Consider the following 24,397-nt stretch of genomic DNA (forward strand, 5'->3'; position numbering starts at 1 on the left):
CCGCACTTCAACAGGGGCAACCCCTTTCTCACTCGTTTATCGCATGGAGGTTGTGCTACCAGTAGAGGTTGAGATCCCATCATTACGTGTATTGATGAAAGCTAAGTTAACTGAAGTTGAATGGTGCCAGACCAGATATGATCGGCTAAATTTGATTGAAGAGAAGAGATTGACTGCCATGTGCCATGGTCAGTTATTTCAACAAAGAATGAAGAAAGATTTTGATAAGAAGGTCAGGCCTCGAGTGTTTAGAGAAGGTAACCTTGTGCTCAAGAAGATTCTATCTTTCAAACCTGATACTAGGGGCAAATGGACTCCTAATTATGAAGGCCCGTATGTTGTTAAGAGAGCCTTTTTAGGTGGTGCTTTGATTCTTACAACTATGGATGGTGAAGAGTTCACTCGTCCTGTGAATGCTGATGCAGTCCAGAAATACTTCTCCTAAAAAGAAAAGAATAACTCGCTGTCGCATTACGCGAAAAACCGGTGGGAAAAGACACAGAGCCGCCACCGTGCTTTATTTATCCCAAAAGAGGGAAAGGAAACGCTCGAAGTAAACCTGGAAAGGAAATGGTCTCACGACCAAAGATTGATGGGATCGGGAGTCGGTTATGCGAAGGGAAGGTATTAGCACCCCTGCGCATCCGTCGTACTCGACGGGATCCACGCTCAGAAAGAATAGAAGAAAGGTTGCTAGATAACTACTCAAAACACTGGAAGGAAACACAGAAAGGACGGAAGAAACGGACTCGGCAGGATATCGCATCCTGGGCCTACGTAGTTTGTCAGACACAAACATCAGAGTCGACGTAGTTCGGGGACATGGGAACGTGCTCGCTAGGATGTCGCATCCTATGCATACGTATCTTCTCTAACCAGAGTAAGAATCAGAGCACTCGTAGCTCGGCTAACACACGTCAAACAAAACACACAAACTGGAAACGGAATGCCAATCGCTGGTCTTACATCCAACTCCAGACACACAGGCAAACATGGAAACCGAATGCCAATCGCCGGACTTACATCAGACTCCGAACCAACAAACACACAGGAAACCGACTGCCAATCGCTGGACTTACGTCAGACTCCAGACAAACAAACACACACAGGAAACCTCAAACATTTTGTGGACAACATTTTGGGTTTTTATTCAAAGTGCATCAACACATGGTGTGAGCAAGATGAATGACACAATTGAATAGCAGGGGATGGATTGCACATCCCTTGTATCTGCCAATGCCTCTTCACTTAGGAGGTCTTTGAATGTACAAGGCACAAAGATAAACAAACACAAGCATTGCCTCTTAAGGAGGGCTTCAGACAGGTGCCTGCCAAAGTAAAATGACAGGTCTTCCAGACTACATGAAGGGTAGGAATTTACCTCAGTGGTATGTCAACCACACGCAAAGCAAAGTTCAAATGAACTTAAAGCAACTTAGGTACCTGTGTAAACAACTAAACAAATCAGTACAGTGTTCAGACAAACAGACAACAGTCAACAACAAACAGACAAGGCCTAAGAGGCAAGCAACTCAATCTCATCATTTAAAGATCCTACAAAATAGCAAATGTTAGTGGAACATATCACTTTTCATCTCAATTTATGAGACTAACATCAATCATCAAGACTTATGGCTTGCACTTGAAATGCACAACTCAAAAGGTAAGTCCAAACCACTAGGTCAAAGCCTAGGGTCAAAAGTGGATCACAAAGCCAAAACAGAACTTGATATTCAACATGAATCATATTTAATCAAGTTAGAACAAATCCTAAAAAGGACCAAAACAAAATCATCAAGAAAGTTCATGTAATAGGCAAGGGAAGTCAAAGACAATTTCAAAGCATACATTTGGACATTGAGAACGAAAATTCCAAATCAAAACAGAAATGATTCAAATAATTCTGGAAACAATCATGAGCATTCAACACATCCAACACAATCATCATACAAAAAATCAGAACCAACAAAGATCATTTGATATGGAAATTAAATTGCATAAGTTGATCAACCAAATGTGTGATACAAATTGTCACACCATACAAACATGTGTGTAAAACAGAAATGGCAAATGAGAAAAATACCAAACCAAACCTCAAACATCCATTAACATGTTAGGAACAATCATGCAAAATTTCAATGCATTTGGATCAATATCAAGCATTTCACAATAGAAAGAGCAAGGCAAGGTCATAAAAGCACATTTGTTCACATCTTCTAACACAATTCAAAATCCAGGCATGGTAAAAATCAGGAGATTACACCAAAAAAGACTAAACATCACAGGGATCATTTGGCAAAAAATTAGAGGTGATTTGGACTATTATTCTATTTTTTATGGTTTTTTAAAGTTCATGGAGAAAATGAAATAAAAATTGAAAAAAAACATGAAAATAAAGAAACTGAATTGGAAATGTGGAATTGCCTTCAGCAGGATTCGAAGGGAGGGGAAGCTCGCCGCCTGAAACGACGTCGTTTCAGGTAAGTGGAAAATAAAACGAAAAATGAAGGAAATGCTGGAGTGGGGATTCGAAGGGGGGGCTGGTTCGCTAGCAAAACGACGCCGTTTTGCTTCTTCCTAGGGTTTTGCAGACGCGGTGGCGTCACTGTAGCTGGACGGAGGAAACAACCGTCTCCTTCGTGGAGACGGTGAAGCAACAGCAATCTCACATATATTTTTTCCAGATTTTTGAAATACCTATACCAAAATGAAGCTCATGCAACGTAGGTTCCAAATCCAATATCAATTTGTTCTAATTCATCATCATAAATTCAAATCGAGCAAAAACAAATGGATGCACAAAACTTTAAACACGCATATCTTAGCCAATACTCAACCATTTTAAAAGATATTCATATCAGTATGATCAGGGAATCAGGCTCTACAATAATATGGCAATACAAACAAGAAATAGGAGGTTCGATTTCCAACCTTCTTGGAGAGTAGTGGATGTAAACAGTGGTTTCCAGCTCTAGCAATCTTCAGATTCACCTCCTTTGAGCTCCACTGAAGTTATATGCAAGAAACAGTACGTGAAAAGGCCAGAATCAAGCTTAATTTGGAACTTCCATTAATGCATTCAAGCTTGTGGTATGCACGAATCTGAGCTGAAATTCACCAAATGCACGTTGAATCACACTCAAAAGCACTCCATGTTCATGATTGTGCAAGGAAATGAGGGTTTATGTGTGGAATTTGGAAAATCAATGAAGAGAGAAAATGAGAATGGAAATGGATTTCTAGATCTGAAACTTGTTGTTCTGAGCAATGCAGTTACAATTAACCTTTTATATGTCCTCCTAATCAATCTGAAATTATCACTAAGCCAAGGTTAATTGAGATTAGAAGAATACAAGGTGTATGCACCAATTTGCATTTTCACTTCATGCATGAAAAACCCACGTGAACAGTGCACCAAGAGGGCCCAAATCCACTCAAAATCAGCCCATGCACACATTAGAATTGGAATTATATGCATGTGATCAACCAATTTTGATTTTGGCAATTTTCCTTCAAAAACTTCATGAATAAGCACATGACCATATGTTCAAATTTCATTCCATGTAATGAGGTATTTGGAAAATTTATGTCATGAGGAGAATTGTGCAAAAAGGAGCACTCAAATTTGAGTCTTGGTTCAAAAGATATGGCCATTTGAATTTTCAAGCACACTTTGCAAAGATTTGATCATAACTCCTTAACCATTCATCATAAATTCATGATCTTGGACTTTTTGGAAATGGGAGAGAAAGATATTCAACTTTCATGTTGGACAAAATTTCATTTGAAGCCTCTTTGATGTTGGAAAGTTGAGTTGAAGTTGGTCCAAAACTTGCCATTTTTGGAAACTTTCAAATTACATGTCATTTTCCATTTTTGGAAACTTTTGATCTGGCTTCAAAATCTTCAAGGTAGACACTTGACATGATGAATAGACCTCTTTTGGACATGAATGAATTGTCTTAGACCATTTCTCCACCTCCTAGCCCTCAGTTGACTTGCAGTTGACTTTTATGGGCCTCAGATGACTTGGACATATACTGATGACTTTGAGCTTTCAACACTTGGTCAAATTGCATCAAAATGAACCTTGGGTTCACACAAGATCTCTAGAATACTCATGTGGCCTCCAACTCAAAGAAATGCTTGGTCTCTTGCATAGATAAATCTCCTTGATGCCAGTTACAGTTGACTGAATACAATGCAATGCAATATGCAATGTTAATGTAATGTCAATATAATGTGATGTCAATGACCTAAAAATGAAAATGTATGAATGAATGGGGGGTGCAAATTTGAGGTGCTACAGCTGCCCCTATTCAATCAACTGGGAACCTGAATGGATGAGAGCGACATCTGTCAGACCTTCAAGGTAAACAGGGATTGAATACCAAGGAACCGTAGAATTTGCACTCTGCGGGAGATGAATCAAGGAAACGCGAGGCCATTTACGGATGGCGGCTGCACAATAAAAATACCTCAGGAAAGCGAGGCCACTTACCGATGGCAGCTTGAACAGTCGACTTGATGTACACTGACATCAAGGAAAGCGAGGCCATTTACCGATGGCGGCTTGAACAGTCGACTTGATCTACACTGACATCAAGGAAAGCGAAGCCATTTACCGATGGCGGCTTGAACAGTCGACTTGATGTACACTGACATCAAGGAAAGCGAGGCCATTTACCGATGGCGGCTTGAACAATCGACTTGATGTACACTGACATTAAGGAAAGCGAGGCCATTTACCGTCGGCGGCTTCGACTGGAGAGGAACAAGATGTTCACAACGGGAACCCGACAAGACGTTTACCGACGACTCTACTGGGGATTTTGATTTTTATCAAAGAAAAGATACATGACCAGACATTTACCGATGACTGGGAAGACTCGACCAGACATCAACGGATGAATGGGAGAAAACTCGACGTTTATCGACATCGAAAGATGATGTTTATCGACACCAACAAAATGACGACCAGACATTTACCGATGACTGGAAAAAGGATATTCAACCAGACGTCAACGGACAAATGGGAAAAACTCGACGTTTACCGACACCAACGTAGGGGTGACCAGACATCAACGGATGACTGGAAAAAAGACACTCAACCAGACGTCAACGGACGAATGGGAGGAAGAAACCACGACTAGACATCGAAATATGATGAATGGGAAGAGAAAGGATGTTACGAACATCGAAAGGTGATGTCCACGGACACCAAAAACAGGAGGGACCCACCCGGGGATCAACACGACACCTACTGGTATCACAAGGATGACACCTACATACGTCAAGCCAAGGCCAGACACCTACCGAGGACTACTCTGGGGAGTCAAGCTTTCCTTCCACTGACGGGTGAGGAAATAAACCTCTCTGGAGATTACCAATCATGAATGCTGTCAGGAGCAACTGCTAGGTGTGCCATACAAATTGTTGAAAAATGATCCGCCTCCGCTGGGGATATGATCCAAACTGGTTTAACAACTGTATGCATATGTTTGAGTTTTTATGGCGTAATGCTCCATATTGAATGGAAATGCTACGCAATTTGAGGATGCAAATGATGATTACTACATACAAAAATGCAAATGGGGGAGAACTCCTCTTGAGAAAGCACATGATCGCTTCCGAGCGAACAAATCTGTTTCGACCTTCCAACTCTGTGGGGACAACATAACAATTCTGCTGCGGATACTTGCTGATCTAACACTCTGGGAATGACAGAGAAACCAACTCTACTGGGGGAGTCATCTGTTGGGAAAACATCACCTCTCAGACATGCTGGGGAATAGCACTGCTGCTGGGGAATAGATGATCCTCACTGGGGACGAGCTCTACTGAACCTGATCCGCTTGGGGATTCCGCTGGGGAAATAAACAAACAATTCCCACCTCCGCTGGGGGAAACTGCAACGCAACCCTGCTGGGGATTACAGCACTTCAGACCTGACTGCTGAGGAAACACGGGTTTCGAACTTGCTGGGAAGACAAGCTCTGAACTTCTCACACTACTGGACAGTGCTGAAACACCTTTGAACAAACTGTGGCTTATCTGCTATAGCCAGCGATCAAAGATAGCCACCTGCAAAACAGCAAGACATGCCCCAGGGGATTGCACGGACAAAATACACCCACGTGTACTCAACATTCAAAATGGTTTTCAAATGTTTTATCTTTCTGCACATTATTGTCTAGCCTTCATGTTTTTTATATGCAATGTTCATCAAAAATTCGGACGTTTTTGCAAACAAAACAGTAAAATAAAAAACAAGAGAGCAATTTATCTGAATAACGACTTTTATTGATTGAAAATGGGCCTATAAAGGCAAATACATCAGGAAGCAATTCCTAGGAAGAGGTAATTGCGCCAAAACAGGAAATAAACTATCCTATTGGCAATGTGAACACGGCATCCACTATTTTCCAATTCTGTTATGACTCGTATATCCTCATTTTCATCCCAAATCCTTTGCCTTCTGAGTAGAACGATTGGACCGGTCATATCCTTCGAGATGGTAGACGCTGAAGCGCAATCAAGTACAGATAACTCAGACTGTAGTCTTCGCTTTAATCCCTCTTTTGCCTGGATCGCCTTTTCAGGTTTTCAATCCACCGGGATACCCATTTTTGCCTAAGCCGCCCTTGCGGGTTTTCGACTTACCGGGTGTACATATTATTTTTATTCTCTATCCCTAACTTTTGCCCGAACCTTTTTCTTTTTTTTTTGGTTCGTCGGGATGCCCTTTTTTGCCTGGACTATTTTATTCTTTTCGTCCAGCGGGTCAATTCATGCGAAGTATTTTTTGACTACATCTGAGTTCACAGGGGACGGAAAATCTTCACCATCCATAGTTGTAAGCATCAAGGCTCCACCAAAGAAAACCTTCTTAACAACATATGGACCTTCATAATTCGGAGTCCACTTGCCCCTGTTATCTGTACCGGGAGGAAGGATCCTCTTCAAAACTAGATCACCTGGCTGATAGCTTCGAGGACACACTTTCTGATCAAAGGCTTTCTTCATCCTTCTCTGATACAGTTGCCCATGGCACACAGCTGCTAACCGTTTCTCCTCAATAAGGCTCAACTCGTTAAACCTTGTCCGAATCCACTCAGCTTTGTCCAGCTTGACGTCCAGCAGGACTCTTAGAGAAGGAATCTCCACTTCAACTGGTAGGACTAATTCCATACCATACACAAGGGAGTAAGGGGTTGCCCCGGTCGACGTAGGTACTGAGGTACGGTACCCATGCAAAGCGAAAGGCAACATCTCATGCCAATCCTTGTACGTCACGACCATCTTCTGCACAATCTTCTTAATGTTCTTGTTTGCCGCCTCTACAACACCATTCATCTTTGGTCTGTAAGGAGAAGAATTGTGGTGTTCGATCTTGAAATCTCTGCAAAGCTCTTTCATCATCTTGTTATTGAGATTCGAACCATTATCAGTAATGATTCTCTCAGGAACCCCATAACGACAGATAATTTCCTTCTTAATGAATCAGGCAACCACTTGCTTGGTAACACTGGCATAGGAAGCTGCTTCCACCCACTTGGTGAAGTAATCAATCGCAACCAGGATGAAGCGATGTCCATTAGAAGCAGTAGGTTCAATCTTCCCAATCATATCGATGCCTCACATCGCGAATGGCCAAGGAGAATTCATGACATTCAGAGGGCTTGGTGGTACATGCACCTTATCAGCATATATCTGACATTTATAGCACTTCCGAGCGTACTTGAAACAATCGGATTCCATATTCATCCAATAATAACCGGCTCTCAACAACTTCTTGGCCATTGCATGACCACCAGCATGGGTACCGAAAGATCCCTCATGTACTTCCTGCATCAACATGTCTACTTCGTGTCTATCCACGCATCTGAGCAGAACCATGTCGAAGTTCCTCTTGTACAACACATCATCCTGATTCAAATAAAAGCTTCCAGCTAGCCTTCTCAGGGTCTTCTTATCATTCTTTGAAGCTCCTTCAAGATATTCCTGGCTCTTGAGGAAATTCTTAATGTCATAGTACCACGGCTTCTCATCCACAACAGACTCGGCTGCAAACACATACGCAGGCCTCTCGAGTCGATTCACAGCAACGTGTGGCACATGATTCCACCAATGAACTTTGATCATAGAAGACAAAGTAGCCAGGGCATCAGCCATCTGATTTTCGTCTCGGGGGACATGATATAACTTCACTGTCTTTAAGAAAGTCAGGATCCTTCTGGTGTAATCTCGATAAGGAATCAAATGCGGCTGATGAGTGTTCCAATCTCCATTGACTTGGTTAATCACTAGAGCGGAATCTCCATAAATGTCCAGAGTTTTGATTCTTAGATCGATGGCTTCTTCAATCCCCATGATACAAGCCTCGTACTCAGCCTCGTTGTTGGTTACGTCAAAAGTCAATCTGGCAGAAAAAGGTATGTGCGCACCTTTGGGATTGATGAGTACTGCCCCAACACCGTTACCATTCACATTAACTGCCCCATCAAACATCAATGTCCACTTGTCATCAGGATCCGGTCCTTCCTCGACAAGAGGTTCTTCACAATCTTTCTTCTTTAGATACATGATGTCTTCATCGGGGAATTCAAACATCATCGGCTGATAATCATCAATCGGTTGCTCAGCAAGGTAGTCAGACAGAATACTACCTTTGATGGCCTTCTGCGACGTGTACTGGATGTCATACTCAGTCAAAATCATCTGCCAACGAGCAACACGCCCGGTAAGAGCCGGCTTTTCAAAGATGTACTTCACTGGATCCATCTTAGAAATCAACAGGGTAGTATGGTTCAACATGTAATGTCTCAGTCGGCGAGCAGCCCATGCCAAAGCACAGCAAGTTTTCTCGAGCAGTGAATATCTTGTCTCGCAGTCGGTAAACTTTTTGCTAAGGTAGTATATAGCATGCTCTTTTCGACCAAACTCGTCATGCTGTCCCAATACACACCCCATCGAATTCTCAGTCACTGACAGGTACATTATCAGAGGTCTCCCAGGAACTGGAGGTATAAGGATTGGAGGTTTCTGCAAATACTCTTTTATTTTATCAAAAGATTTTTTACAGTCATCATTCCACCTGATTGCTTGATCTTTTCTTAGCAATTTGAATATCGGTTCACACGTGGCAGTTAGGTGAGATATGAACCGTGCAATGTAGTTCAGTCTCCCTAAAAACCCACGGACTTGCTTTTCCGTTTTTGGTTCAGGCATTTCTTGAATAGATTTGACTTTCGCTGGATCAAACTCAATCCCCTTCTCACTGACAATGAAGCCTAACAGCTTCCCGGATCTCACCCCAAACGTACACTTGTTTGGATTCAGCCTCAGTTTGAACTTTCTCAGCCTTTCAAACAACTTCTGCAAGTTTACCAAGTGCTCCTCTTCTGTCTGAGACTTCGCAATCATATCATCCACGTACACTTCAATTTCTTTGTGCATCATGTCATGAAAGAGAGTCGTCATAGCCCTCTGATAGGTAGCACCGGCATTCTTCAGCCCAAATGGCATCACCTTATAGCAGAACGTGCCCCAAGGTGTAATGAATGTCGTCTTTTCCATGTCTTCTGGCGCCATCTTGATCTGATTATAGCCAGAAAATCCATCCATGAAAGAGAAAACCGAAGATTGAGCAGTATTATCAACCAATACATCAATGTGAGGTAATGGGAAGTCATCTTTCGGACTGGCTCTGTTTAGATCTCGGTAATCGACACACATCCTGACTTTACCATCCTTCTTCGGCACGGGAACGATGTTGGCTACCCAAGGGGGATAACTGGTAACTGCCAGAAAACCCGCATCCCACTGCTTCTGAACCTCTTCTTTGATCTTGACAGCCATATCAGGACCAGTTCTGCGAAGCTTCTGCTTGACCGAAGGACAATCTTCTCTGAGAGGTAGCCTGTGCACCATAATATCTGTATCCAACCCATGCATATCTTGATACGACCATGCGAATATCTCCACATACTCTCTCAGCATCTCAATCAACCCTCTCTTGACAGATTCCTTCAAAGCAGCCCCGATCTTGATCTCTTTCCTGGCGTCCTCAGTACCAAGGTTAACAACTTCCAACTCCTCCTGATGAGGTTGGATGACCCTCTCCTCCTGCTTCAATAACCTGACCAATTCTTTGGGGAGTTCACAGTCTTCTTCACTCTCCTCTTCAGCTTGGTAGATGGGATTATCAAAATCATACTGAGCCATAACAGAATTGTTTTTAATGGAGTTCGCGAGATCGATTCTGCATGTTTAATGCTTTATTTTAGAAAAGAGTTCAAAAAAAGTCACGAAAACAAAAAACATTGCCATTTTTGTTGTTTTGAAAGTGAAAATAAAAAACAGAAAGACAGTGAGCACAAATTTGATTGCAAAACGTCCTTTATTAATTGATAATCATTGAAAACATGATGTGGCCCTACAATGAACCACTACGCCTCGGGCAAAGCGTAGGGTTTGTATGCAGAATGAAAAACAAAAGAAAATTACTCTGTCTAAAGAGTAACTTGGACTATTTCTTCGGCAGTCCAATTATTCACCATCTCCCCTGGAACACACGGGCGCACCCAGTTGTCCATATCATAGTCACTATCACCATCTTCACTACCAGTTGCAAAGACGTCACCATGATTCATCAACCCAGCGCTGGTGAAGGTACTCGGCCCTTTCTGAACACCCTGCTCTGCCTGAAGAGGCTGATAACCAATACCGAATTTGTCTTCCTTGACGGGAATGTCAACCATCTTGCCCCAGCCTTCTGCATTACCAGACTTAACAACCTCCACAGCTTGCTTGTATGACGCAATTGAGGCACCGGACTTCTTCTGCTCAACACAAGCCACCTTCTCAATAGCAACGGTCTCAAACGCCTGGCACAGAGTTTCGTGGATCTCGCCATCCACCTCCACATACTTGAAAGAGGATAGATGACTCACAAGAATGTCCTCCTCGCCGCAAACAGTTACAACCTGACCGTTCCATACATACTTCAACTTCTGATGGAGAGTTGACGAAACTGCCCCAGCCCCATGTATCCAGGGACGCCCCAATAAACAACTATATGTTGGTTGAATATCCATCACATAGAAGATAATGTTAAATACTTCTGGGCCAATCTTCACTGGCAACATGACTTCACCAAAAACTGACCGTTTGGATCCATCAAAAGCTCGGACGATGAGATCGCTTGGAGTGAGGACAACCCCTTCAACATCAATCTTGCTCAAAGTCTTCTTGGGCAACACATTCAACAAGGATCCAGTATCCACCAACACATGCGACAATACGGCGCCTTTGCACTCCATGGTGATATGCAAAGCTTTGTTATGGTTGCGACCTTCAGGTGTCAAATCCAAGTCTGTGAACCCCAAACCATGCCTTGTGCTCACATTAGCAATAACACCCTCCAATTGGTTGACCGAAATCTCTTGAGGCACGTAAGCCAAATTCAACATTTTCAGCAAGGCATTACGGTGTGCCTCAGAGCACAACAACAGAGAAAGGATAGAGATCTTTGACGGAGTTTGGTTCAATTGATCCACAATCTTATAATCACTCTTCTTAATGATCTTCATGAATTCTTCCACATCTTTCTCAAATGAACCCTCAGGCGCCTCCTTCTGTACAGGTCCTTCTTCTACCACAGCTTGTTTCCCCTTTGCTTTGGCAAGAGCCTCAGCATCATTGTCCCTCAGAGCCTGTGGTGCAAACAGACGACCACTTCTAGTGAACCCTCCAGGTCCTCCCACATTGTCTACAACCGGACCAACAGTCACTGGAGCTTTAACTGGCACACCAATTGTCGCTGGAGCCTGATTCACCGGTCTGATCTGACTTTCTGACCTTCTGCTGCTACGGAAAGAGTTGTAATACCTCCACGGAACTGCTATACTATTCTCAACAGGTCTTCTTTCAAAAGCAGCAATAGTAGTAGGAGCACCAACAGTTACTGGAGCAGATATGGTCACTGGAGTACCAACAGTTGCGGGTGCACTAACAATTCTCGGGGCACGTCCAGGGCCCTCAGACGGTTTGAAGTAAATGGTAACAGTTGATACCACCCCACGTTCTTTCACGACTCGACTAAACTGCAGGCATCCTTCATTAATCAGATCCTGGATACCCTTCCTCAACTTATCACAACCATTCTCTGAATCATCACAGTCTGAACAGCCCTCATCATAGCCTGGGAACACTCCCCCTTTCAGCAGACGTTCTTTCACAACACGCAGCGAAGTCTGAACCTCATCAACATCAACCACCAAATCTACAACCTCCTCATCTTCCACATTATTCACCCTATGCCCATCATGCTGAGGCATAGGATTATTCACAACATTTGGCACAGGAGCAAAGTTGATTGTCTTGGCATCGATCAGATCCTGGACCTTATGATGAAACGCCCTACAATTCTCAATATGGTGCCCAGGTGCACCGGAATGGAAGTCACAATGGACATTGGCATCATACCCAGCAGGTATCTTCGTCAACGGAGCCATAGTGCGTAATTCAACAAACCCCAACCTGAGCAGTTCAAGAAGCAATTCAGCGTATGTCATCGGCAATGGGTCGAAACGACGGTCCTACATTCTCTGCCTCGGTTGAAACTGGCGTTGCTGCTGTTGTTGTTGTTGTGGTGGTGGTGCTCTTTGTTGTTGCTGTTGTCATGGTTGAGGTGATGGGATAGTTACAGCAGCAACCTGACGGTACTGTCCTTTGTTTATATTTCTCCCATGATGCACATCATTAGTCTCACCCTCCCTCCTTCGGGGTGCCCCAGCAAATGGCTTCTTAGAACTGGAAGATGAAGAACTAGAATCTTGAATCCTCCCTGCTTTAATGAGACTTTCAGTCCTCTCTCCGCAGATAACAACGTCAGAAAAGCCACCGAACGGGCAACTCCCCATACGGTCCATAAACACTCCTTGTAGTGTCCCGATGAACATGTCGGTTAGCTCTCTCTCCAACATAGGAGGTTGCACCCTTGCGGCTAACTCACGCCATCTCTGGGCGTACTCCTTGAAGCTTTCACCAGATTTTTGGAACAAGCTCTGCAATTGGGTTCTGCTCGGAGCCATATCCATATTATGTTTATACTGCCTTAAGAAGGCTTCACCCAAATCCCTCCAACTTCTAACAGATTCTTTCTTCAGGTGCATATACCAGTCCAAGGATGCTCCAGACAAGCTGTCCTGGAAGGAGTATATCCACATCTTCTCATCGTCTGTATAGGCGGAGATCTTTCTGAAATAAGCCTGCACATGAGTGCGAGGACAAGAAGTGCCATTATATTTGTCAAATGACGGCGCCTTGAATTTATAAGGGATCCTCAGCCCATCAACCAAACCCATATTCGTAACATCAAACCCCAAAGAGTTCTAACATTCCATAGCACGGATTTTCTCAGCTAGGGCATCCACCTTCCTATACCTCTCTTCAGTCCTCCCCACTTCGTCATCATCACTCAGGAGAGTGAACATATCTTCCTGTCTGTCAACTAACGGAGCAGGCTGACGAACTGGAGCACGGGTTGCTCTGACATTAGCATTCTCTGGAGCAATAGGTTGTCCATTGATTCTGATACCCCTCAACTCATCACCCACAGCATAGTTGTTGACGGGAACAGCAGCAGTAACAGTGTCATTGATTGGGCCTCCCTCTGGAAAAGTATGGTTGACAGGTGGAATTGCAGCTTCCTGTCTCTGGACCAGGGCTCGAAGTTCCTCTTGCCCTTACGCAACCCCTTGCATCATATTCATAAACTGGGCCATGTTAGCCCTCATCTCTGCCAACTCAGCTTGAACTTGGTCCATGCTTCTCTGTCGATTCAACCTTGTCGCGTAGCGGTGCGGACGTTGATCAACAATCCTGCCTGAAACAGGAACCAGAATGAGAAGTCTTCTTCCAAGATACCTGTAATGCAAGAATGATATGTGTATGATGCACATGATGCGTATGATGCATATGATATGTTTTATCATTCCTCAAGCATTCAAGAGCCTTATTCACTTTTGAAAAATGGCAACCTGCAACAAAAACAACAAAGCAGCAACCTACACAGGACAAGAAGCAAAAGGTGAAACGTCAACAATCTCATCTATAGACATGAGCAATAAAGGTCATACAAACATAGTTCAATCAAAGATTCAAATCAACAGAGTACAAGGAATCCCATCCAATAATCCTGGAGGTGATTCTCAAAACGAACAACAAAACAAGTTAAGAAGGTCGTCCTCCAGGAATAAGAGTCTTCAGGTACTGGCACTGATCAATCAACCGGTCGCACTCTGAACAGTCAGGTAAAGGGGTGATCTTCTCCTTCAGTTGCCTTCTGAGCTCCACAACTTCTTCTCCAAGCTGGCTCTCTGATGCATGCCTCAGGTCTTCTTCCTTCTTCAACTGAATATCTTTGTCTTTAAGCTGCCTTTCCAAGTCTCGTATTTTCTTCTGGTAATTGGCTTCCGCTCTTTGCAACCTCAAGCTCTCACGGTGTTCTCCATCCAACATTGCTTCTATCTCCTCATAGGACCTCTTTTTGCTTCCCAATCTACTAACACTTTCACCTTGTACTCCTTTGAGTTTGTGAGCCAAACTCAACTTATCAGCTTTGGCTTTGTAAAGCTCCATCTGGATCTCTTGTTCCTTCTCTTTCAACCGACGATTCTCCATCAAGGCTTGTTTATAATACTCAGCAGACACATTCTCAGAAAGGATCAAAGGCAGTTGCTCCTGCAATGGTTCCATCCTATCATAGGGTAACAACAAGGTCTCAACTCTATTCTTGACCCAATCAAAGTAAGCAGGCATAGCAATAGCAATCTTCTTCCCTAGAACAAATCCATCTTTGACACCAATAGTCTTCCAAGCCCTTCCCACTTGCTCCAATCTAGCTGGGTCACTCCGTTTCTCAAAATACACACTCTCAGCTATCTCAACATCTAGCGGTCTTTCATTCATGACAAATCCCAACTGATGGAGAGAAAGAACTGGGTTGTAATTGATGCAACTCTTAGTCCCTATGAGTGGCACATTACAAAACTCTCCACAACTCATGATGATATTGCGCACATTCATCCGGTAAGCTTGCCACTTGATATCATAGGATGTGAGAGACATGATCCTCTGAGTCCACTTACGAGTGTTCCGAGTATCCACAAAAGGTCCACTGGTTGGTAGAAAGGACAAGAACCATCTAAGTAACAAAGGGAGACAACACCTGATAGCTCCACCCTTACCATTCCTACTATGGATAGCATAATAAGTGTCAGCTAACAAGGTAGGAACCGGGTTTCCTCTGACGAAAATAGTGATTGCTGCCAGGTCCACAAAATTAGGCATACTCGGGAACAAGACAACTCCATAGATCATGATAGCTAACTGAGCGTTGAAAGCTCCCCAATTCCCCTTCTTCGCTTCTTCCTTAGCCATGCTCACCAAGTCCTTCAAAGACAAACCCACAACATCACCACTTGGTTTCCAATTGTCACTCACTTCTTTAATACTCAAATAAAGAGCTTTAGCAACAACTCTGAAATCGACCTCCTTTGATACATCCAGGAAAGGCACCTGGTACTTGATCGGGACATTCATCAGGATAGAATACTCTTCAAGAGTGGGCGCTAACTGATAGTTCTGAAAAGTGAAGCAACGGAGCTCTAGATCATAAAACTGTAAAAGAGTCTGCAACGGTACTGGGTCAACCACCATCTTCAACAGCATCAGAATATCCCCATACTGATCTTCAAACACCTTCTGATTACAACCGGTCACAAGATTACTCAACTCCACCACAGACGTCAACGGCTCACGGTAGAAACTGTAGGTGCAAGTCTTCCTCTTCAACTCTGGAATGGCTGCCATCTCTCAAAGTGAACAGACTCCTGAACGAACCTGAGAAATGATATGCATGAGGAGATTAGTCTTTTTTCTTTTCTTTCATTTCATTTTTTTTAAAGAAACATGCTATGATGCAAATGATGCAATTATGACTGGTTGGCTGTGTATCACGGAGCACAGGATCAGAACTTCGGAATCGGAGCCGGAAACCACAAACCCAAGTCATCTGAAACCCACGGTTATCTGGAACCCATACTGAACCAAGTCACCAACAGGACCAAACAGAGGTCACCAACAGAATACGGTCACCAACAGATCAAGTCACCAACGGTACCTGTAATGATTCATTCCCTCCCCACTCACGGGTGTCATCTAGGCCAGGGTAAGGTCAAGAGAAACGCAGGATAAATAACCCTTTCAAGAATATCATCATATACACACCAGATGTATGTAACGATAATACCCCATCAGAGTCTGAACTGCTCGTGATATCATGTTCCGCTAAGTGGCGCAATACCACCCGCTTCCCATGAATCACTCTATGGATGGTGAAGAGTTCACTCGTCCTGTGAATGCTGATGCAGTCAAGAAATACTTCTCCTAAAAAGAAAAGAATAACTCGTTGTCGCATTACGCGAAAAATCGGCGGGAAAAGACACAGAGCCGCCACCGTGCGTTATTTATCCCAAAAGAGGGAAAGGAAACGCTCGAAGTAAACCTGGAAAGGAAATGGTCTCACGACCAGAGATTGATGGGATCGGGAGTCGGTTATGCGACGGGAAGGTATTAGCCCCCCTACGCATCCGTCGTACTCGACGGGATCCACGCTCAGAAAGAATAGAAGAAAGGTTGCTAGATAACTTCTCAAAACACTGGAAGGAAACACAGAAAGGACGGAAGAAACGGACTCGGCAGGATATCGCATCTTGGGCCTACGTAGTTTGTTAGACACAAACATCAGAGTCGACGTAGTTCGGGGACAAGGGAACGTGCTCGCTAGGATGTCGCATCCTATGCATACGTATCTTCTCTAACCAGAGTAAGAATCAGAGCACTCGTAGCTCGGCTAACACACGCCAAACAAAACACACAAACTGCAAACGGAATGCCAATCGCTGGTCTTACATCCAACTCCAGACACACAGGCAAACATGGAAACCGAATGCCAATCGTTGGACTTACATCAGACTCCAAACCAACAAACACACAGGAAACCGACTGCCAATCGCTGGACTTACGTCAGACTCCAGACAAACAAATACACACAGGAAACCGACTGCCAATCGCTGGACTTATGTCAGACTCCAGACAAACAACCCAAACAAAAAGGTTGAAAAATCAAAAGGTTGCCCGGAGAGATCAGCTCAATCTCCTGCCTACGTACCTCATCTGGTATGAGGATCAGGGCGACGTAATTCCCCTTAACAGGGAAATAACTTCTATCCTAACCAGACACTAGGGGGATAACAAGCTACTAGGGAGACTACGACTCGAGCCTAGAAGTTGTCATGCATACGATCCCTACGTTGAGGTCTCTAGTCCTAACTTGCACAGGAAGCAAGCTATCCTAAACAGCACATGAGCAAACACAAACACAAGAGAGCAAGCACACACACTATATGCAAACAAGTGGCTCATACAAGGCTAGGCTTTAGTCAAGGGGTCAAATCAACCTCGACAAACAAGCCAACTGGGAAGGGTGTTTTGAGCTCTTAACCCTAACATTGAGAGTTAGGGTGAAGCAGATGAAATGGGAAGTGAGGGTAAGACCTGACAGCTCTTATCCCTGGCCTGGGAGAGCTTGAAACAATAGAAGGTGTGGGAGTTTAGAATGAAGGAACTCTTCTCCACAAATGACTAACTCTATGGACAAGATTTTGGGTTTTTATTCAAAGTGCATCAACACATGGTGTGAGCAAGATGAATGACACAATTGAGTAGTAGGGGATGGATTGCACATCCCTTGTATCTGCCAATGCCTCTTCACTTAGGAGGTCTTTGAATGTACAAGGCACAAAGATAAACAAACACAAGCATTGCCTCTTAAGGAGGGCTTCAGACAGATGCCTGCCAAAGTAACATGACAGGTCTTCCAGACTACATGAAGGGTAGGAATTTACCTCAGTGGTATGTCAACCACAAGCAAAGCAAAGTTCAAATGAACTTAAAGCAACTTAGGTACCTGTGTAAACAACTAAACAAATCAGTACAGTGTTCAGACAAACAGACAACAGTCAACAACAAACAGACAAGGCCTAAGAGGCAAGCAACTCAATCTCATCATTAAAAGATCCTACAAAACAGCAAATTTTAGTGGAACATATCACTTTGCATCTCAATTTATGAGACAAACATCAATCATCAAGACTTATGGCTTGCACCTAAAATGCACAACTCAAAAGGTAAGTCCAAACCACTAGGTCAAAGCCTAGGGTCAAAAGTGGATCACAAAGCCAAAACAGAACTTGATATTCAACATGAATCATATCTAATCAAGTAAGAACAAATCCTAAAAAGGACCAAAACAAAATCATCAAGCAAGTTCATGTAATAGGCAAGGGAAGTCAAAGACAATTTCAAAGCATACATTTGGACATTGAGAATGAAAATTCCAAATCAAAACAGAAATGATTCAAATAATTCTGGAAAAAATCATGAGCATTCAACACATCCAACACAATCATCATACAAAAAATCAGAACCAACAAAGATCATTTGATATGGAAATTAAATTGCATAAGTTGATCAACCAAATGTGTGACACAAATTGTCACACCATACAAACATGTGTGTAAAACAGAAATGGCAAATGATAAAAATACCAAACCAAACCTCAAACGTCCATTAACATGTTAGGAACAATCATGCAAAATTTCAATGCATTTGGATCACTATCAAGCATTTCACAATAGAAAGAGCAAGGCAAGGTCATAAAAACACATATGTTCACATCTTCTAACACAATTCAAAATCCAGGCATGGTAAAAATTAGGAGATTACACCAAAAATAACTAGACATCACAGGGATCATTTGGCAAAAAATTAGAGGTGATTTGGACTATTATTCTATTTTTTATGGTTTTTAAAAGTTCATGGAGAAAATGAAATAAAAATTGAAAAAAAACATGGAAATAAAGAAACTGAATTGGAAATGTGAAATTGCCTTCAGCAGGATTCGAAGGGAGGGGAAGCTCGCCGCCTGAAACAACGTCGTTTCAGGTAAGTGGAAAATAAAACGGAAAATGAAGGAAATGCTAGAGTGGGGATTCGAAAGGGGGGCTGGTTCGCTAGCAAAACGACGCCGTTTTGCTTCTTCCTAGGGTTTTGCAGACGCGGTGGCGTCACTGTAGCTGGACGGAGGAAACAACCGTCTCCTTCGTGGAGACGGTGAAGCAACAGCAATCTCACATATTTTTTTTCCAGATTTTTGAAATACCTATACCAAAATGAAGCTCATGCAACGTAGGTTCCAAATCCAATATCAATTTGTTCTAATTCATCATCATAAATTCAAATCGAGCAAAAACAAATGGATGCACAAAACTTTAAACACGCATATCTTAGCCAATACTCAACCATTTTAAAAGATATTCATATCAGTATGATCAGGGAATCAGGCTCTACAATAATATGGCAATACAAACAAGAAATAGGAGGTTCGATTTCCAACCTTCTTGGAGAGTAGTGGATGTAAACAGTGGTTTCCAGCTCTAGCAATCTCCAGATTCACCTCCTTTGAGCTCCACTGAAGTTATATGCAAGAAACAGCACGTGAAAAGGCCAGAATCAAGCTTAATTTGGAACTTCCATTAATGCATTCAAGCTTGTGGTATGCACGAATCTGAGCTGAAATTCACCAAATGCACGTTGAATCACACTCAAAAGCACTCCATGTTCATGATTGTGCAAGGAAATGAGGGTTTATGTGTGGAATTTGGAAAATCAATGAAGAGAGAAAATGAGAATGGAAATGGATTTCTAGATCTGAAACTTGTTGTTCTGAGCAATGCAGTTACAATTAACCTTTTATATGTCCTCCTAATCAATCTGAAATTATCACTAAGCCAAGGTTAATTGAGATTAGAAGAATACAAGGTGTATGCACCAATTTGCATTTTCACTTCATGCATGAAAAACCCACGTGAACAGTGCACCAAAAGGGCCCAAATCCACTCAAAATCAGCCCATGCACACATTAGAATTGGAATTATATGCATGTGATCAACCAATTTTGATTTTGGCAATTTCCTTCAAAAACTTCATGAATAAGCACATGACCATATGTTCAAATTTCATGCCATGTAATGAGGTATTTGGAAAATTCATGTCATGAGGAGAATTGTGCAAAAAGGAGCACTCAAATTGGAGTCTTGGTTCAAAAGATATGGCCATTTGAATTTTCAAGCACACTTTGCAAAGATTTGATCATAACGCCTTAACCATTCATCATAAATTCATGATCTTGGACTTTTTGGAAATGGGAGAGAAAGATATTCAACTTTCATGTTGGACAAAAATTCATTTGAAGCTTCTTTGATGTTGGAAAGTTGAGTTGAAGTTGGTCCAAAACTTGCCATTTTTGGAAACTTTCAAATTACATGTCATTTTCCATTTTTGGAAACTTTTGATCTGACTTCAAAATCTTCAAGGTAGACACTTGACATGATGAATAGACCTCTTTTGGACATGAATGAATTGTCTCAGACCATTTCTCCACCTCCTAGCCCTCAGTTGACTTGCAGTTGACTTTTATGGGCCTCAGATGACTTGGACATATACTGATGACTTTGAGCTTTCAACACTTGGTCAAATTGCATCAAAATGAACCTTGGGTTCACACAAGCTCTCTAGGATACTAATGTGGCCTCCAACTCAAAGAAATGCTTGGTCTCTTGCACAGATGAATCTCCTTGATGCTAGTTACAGTTGACTGAATACAATGCAATGCAATATGCAATGTTAATGTAATGTCAATATAATGTGATGTCAATGACCTAAAAATGAAAATGTATGAATGAATGGGGGGTGCAAATTTGAGGTGCTACACTCGTTAAGTTGAAAACCTGAAAGGGTGGCTTAGGCAAAAATGAGCGTCTCGGTGGATTGAAAACCTGCAAGGGCTATCCAGGAAAAATTAGAGACATAAAATAGAAAATTTATTCTGGTAGATTGGGCACCCCACCTTGGGGAAATATAGGAAAAAATTAGGGATTATGGCAAGTAATTGCATTCGGTTGGAGCAGTTTTGAGCAAGTCGTTTGGTTCTGATTCGTCATTCTCAACAAAAACCAGAAGCACAAGGGATATTCAAGCTGGTAGGGAGAGTAGTGATCATTGTGTTCAATGTAGCCCTTTTCCATGTAAATTACCATTTTCAAATTTGTAAAAATCGGTGGAGTCTTGTCATTTACAGACTACCATTCTATTAAATAAAGTTGAGCTTTTTATCCAATTGTTTCTACTCTTATTTATTTCAGCTAAATAAAATTGAATTTTATGATGATAATTTTGAAATAAATAAAGATCATTTTTCTTAAGAATATAAAAAAAAATACTTTAAGAACAATTGATTTCAGCAAGGAATATCAACAGCAGTCTGAGAACAGGTAAGTTTTGAAATGTAAAGCCTTGCTTGTCTTCCCCAAGCAGTTGGTTTAGTATTTTTTTTCCCAACAATTTGTCAGGTATTGCCCAACTGAGTTATAAGGTCACATCCCTAGCAATTATCTCATACCCCCCGTGCAGAGTTTTATCTCTAGTATTCTCCAACAAAGTTCATCTTCAGATATCGAAGATCTCTCGTTCTCGGCAGTATTGAGCAGTGTTTTATTTGGTCCCCTGTGAGGTTGTCTCCTATTTGAGTTGACAATTTGTATCCCCAGCAGATCTTCTCTCACTCTCTCCCCAGCAAGGTTGAGTTATGCAGAGTCAGATGATTTATGTTCATCCTCAGCATTTTTCTCTAGTTGGTGTTTCCATCTTGTTGAGATTAGTCAAGTGTTACAGTGATGACTCAAATCTATGATATTTGTATCCTTTGTGATTGTTTTGTCAGCATAATTATAATCATATACATACATATTCATGCATAAAACACAATATCAGATATTTCATTATGCATTTTTTATCGCAGTTGATTCCTTATTTCTGATCCCCTACTACGGTGATATGACTTCCCCATACAGGTTTGGTGTGTCTGTCCTCCTTCAAATGTAGAGTGTCAGCCCCCTTTAGGCAGAAAGAGTTTAACCTTTCTCATTCCCCACGGAGTTATTTCCTCGTGGATGATCATTATTTTAGTTTCCTCCCCAGTTAATTATCTGGATGGAACCACTCCCCTTGAGTTATATCCTCATTGGTTTGAGTCATTTTTTGACCGTTTCTTTCTAGTTACTACCTAGATCAATATTTTATGGTCCCTTACAAGTTTATTTCCCAGTAATTGGTAACATTCTTCGTAATTTTTGAGTATATTACTTTTGTCCAATACCCGGTAAACTGTAATCTACTTCCTTTGCTTTCCTCAGCGGATTCGTTTTCACGTTTCCCCAGGCAGTCCATCCTTGATATGTTCATCCTAACTGGTGATAGATATTCTTCCTTTGTTGGTTTTCTACCTAGTAAAATGGTAGTTGTAATCCCTACTTATTCCCCAAAGAGTTAATCCTGGATATGTTCATCTTAACCGATGACGAATTTTCTCCCCGATGCGGTCTTCTGCCCAGTAACCGGTAGATGTAAATCCTGCTTTCCCCTACTGAGTTTATCCTTGATATGTTCATCCTAACGGTGACGGATATTCTCTCTTTGGTATTTTATCCAGTATCTGATAGATATAATTCCTATTTTCTCCCGTAAATCTATCCTTGATATGTTCACCCTAACCGGTGATGGATATTCTTCCTTTGAGTTTATCCTTGATATGTTCACTTTAACCAGTGATGGATATTCTCTCTTTGGTTTTCTACCAAGTAACCGGTAGTTGTAAATCCTATTAGATCTTTTCCCAGTAGGTTATTCTTACCTAGTAACAGGTAATGAACATACCTCTTTCTCCTCAACGAGTCATCCTTGATATGTTTACCCTAATCGGTAATGGATGTCCCTTTGTCAGAGTATGTTATCTTCCTACCCAATAACCGGTAATAGATAATATACTTCTGGTACTCCTGTGTTGAAGTTCATTCTTCCTCAGTTGAGTTTGAGTGTGTATTTCCCCAGTGAAGTCGCACATCCCTTATTTGGTTCGAGTATTTCAGTTTTGTTCTGATTTACCCATTTCCCCTGAAGATTTTCCTTATCCCCAACCGAGTATTTCTATCAATTTATTTTCATGGAATTCCTCTCGTGTCTCCAGCAGTTTTCAAGTCATAGCTTGGCCTACGCACAACTTTTATCCCCTAAAGTCTTTATCTCCCTAGTGTGTTTTCCTTATGGAATGCATTATACTCATGTGGACCTTCGGTCTCTTCGGATTCTTTTCCTTTGTGGCAATATTTTCCCCACGAAGATTATTTTCACATTCATATCATATGCATCATGAGGTCTCTTAGGAACCAAAATTTGTTTCTATATGTTGTTATTTAAGTCCATTCTACTAAGTTGATACAAAGATTTTAGCCTTCACATCCTCAGTTAGAATGTCCTTAAATAGGGGCATCTATAAGACCCCAATTTTGACCCTAAGATCCCCCATGCCATGGCTTTGGGATCACACCTTGGCATCCTCCTTACCCCTCATTCATTGGGTTTGAATTGGGAGAGATCACCCAGCACATTTGATTGTATCATACTAGGTTTTTCATTATTTACTAACCAAAATACCAAAAAAATGTCAATGTATAGTTTGTTGCTTTTGTAGGTAGGGTGTGTGTGTGTTCACCCATGCTCCGTCAAGCTCATATCAAGGATTTGAGACTCTCAATGCTAGGAGAATAATCAAGGGATGGACCACATTGGTTCAATACATTATATACGGATCCCTATTGACTTCACATATCATTTTGATCAAGAGTTCATCAAGAGTTTGAAGCTTGTTTGCCTTGGAAGCACTAATTCATCTCAGTATCTTGTGTGACTTCCTCAACAAGGTTCTTCAACATTTGATCAAATATTTAAAGGGATACCTCATTATACATCATATTATGCATATATGATCCTCTATGAGTCCCAAATATCAAGATAATGTCAATTTTTTGAAGTTGGTTCATGGTGGTTGATTAGAGAAAGTCAACTGGTCAAAACTAGGGTTCCCTAGCCACTATCTCCTACAATTTTTGTCATATAAAAATAATTCCAAGATAAAAGTTACTCATTATGACATTCCAAACAAAGTTAATATTAAATTCAAGATCTATTTTTTCTTGGAAAGTCATTTTTTATGGTGAACGATTATAGGTCATTTTGTCTGAACCCTAGTTAGGAGGTCAACTTCCAAAGATCATAACTTGCTCAATATTTATCATATGAAAGCCATTCAATTTCCATTATTAATTTCAATATGTACTCTACAACTTTTATTCTTGGATTAAGTTCAAATTCA

Source organism: Lathyrus oleraceus, chromosome 3, assembly GCF_024323335.1.
Source record: "Lathyrus oleraceus cultivar Zhongwan6 chromosome 3, CAAS_Psat_ZW6_1.0, whole genome shotgun sequence".
In the NCBI taxonomy this organism is placed as follows: domain Eukaryota; kingdom Viridiplantae; phylum Streptophyta; class Magnoliopsida; order Fabales; family Fabaceae; genus Lathyrus; species Lathyrus oleraceus.